Source organism: Oryzias melastigma, linkage group LG12, assembly GCF_002922805.2.
Source record: "Oryzias melastigma strain HK-1 linkage group LG12, ASM292280v2, whole genome shotgun sequence".
Lineage (NCBI taxonomy): Eukaryota > Metazoa > Chordata > Actinopteri > Beloniformes > Adrianichthyidae > Oryzias > Oryzias melastigma.
The window spans coordinates 21,998,157-21,999,691 of NC_050523.1; positions in this window are offsets into that span (position 1 = coordinate 21,998,157).

Consider the following 1,535-nt stretch of genomic DNA (forward strand, 5'->3'; position numbering starts at 1 on the left):
TCCCATTTTAAAAAACAAAACATCCGCGATTCTGTGGACGGCCTTTTAGTTTTAACTCCCTGAATTGTCAAACATTATTCAAAATATATTTCTATTAATATGTATAAAAATGCGTTTCATTTAAAGTGAAACAAAAAATTGCAAAAAGAAAATCGTGTTTTTCAAATATCTTGTCACAAGTGTGTGTCTACAGAACAGGTCAAACATGGATCCTTAGAGCCGGAAACCCATACGAAACAATATAAGTACGATTAGTGAATATTATTCTGAAACTAGTGTGCATATGAAATCAGTTAGAGGTGTTAACTGTGAGCAATGCTGTGTCTGAGAAAAAAAATCATACAGGCATAGACAAGTAAGAGGATTAAAAAAAAAAACGGACGCATCCAAATGCACCCTTTCGCAAACGCAGGATCCAAATAGTAGGCTACCACAATCTAGAGGTACTTAGCCACCTTGCATAGCAATTTCCTTATTAAATTGAATCTACAGGAACTATTTTCAAACTATTTAATTAATTAATTAATTATTGTCTTTATTGTTATTTATATATATATTTTCGGTAAACGTTTATCCTGCAGAACATGGATTTATTTTGTAAAATGGACACCTTAAGTTATTCGTGCTAATCTCAAACTATTCATAGAGTTTTGGATAACAATAATCATGACCCTTAGTTAACATTTCTTTTTACTACAAACTAGAGAGTTCCTTTGTATCATAAATTTAAACTACAGAGCCCATAATATAATGTTAATCTGTCTTTACCTAAAGTTTGAACTCTGTAATTGCTTCATCAATCAGCGGTTACTTCCACTGTGGGAATAGAATTAAGGGTTTGACAGAAGGCCACTTAAACTAAAAATGTCATGCTGTAAAGTTCAAAGAACTGACATTAACCTGAAAACCGAGCAGGGACAACAGAAGTGACATGTTTATGGTTCAAAGAACCAAATATTAAAAAAAAAGAGGAAGAAGGATTTTTAAAAGCTGGATCAAACTTTCAAGTCTTCAGGTGATGAGCCTCGGGATTCAATGCAAGCGATGCAACCACAGTCATATCTGCCACCGGAGTCTCTTTTATCCTTGCATTGTGGCTCTTTGCCTTTAAAGAAAAATGCAAATGCTTAGAATAAATGATAGGTTAGCTAAGCTGATATTCTTGTCCTCTGCTGCACAATGGTGTCTAGTTGCAGTTCAGAGGCCAAGTTCTTCAAGTATTTACATGTGTAGCTTTAAAAAAATGAATTCTACACCAATGTTGTTTTTTTATCATTCAGTAGTAAAAGAATTAAAAAGATAAAGGGACACCAAAGTCATATTCATAGAAAATACAATGTTTGTCACTTCTGCTGCAGCAGGAGGAGTTTATTTAACACACAGTGTGTTTTATTTTGAAAGGAACCTTCGATGTACAGCTGTGAAAAAAATTGTTATATGTATGTATAAGTACAACACTGCTATAATTAATTTATTTTAAATATTAAGAAAAAAATACCCTTTAAAATGTTTAGTCAGAAAAACATAATTTTTTT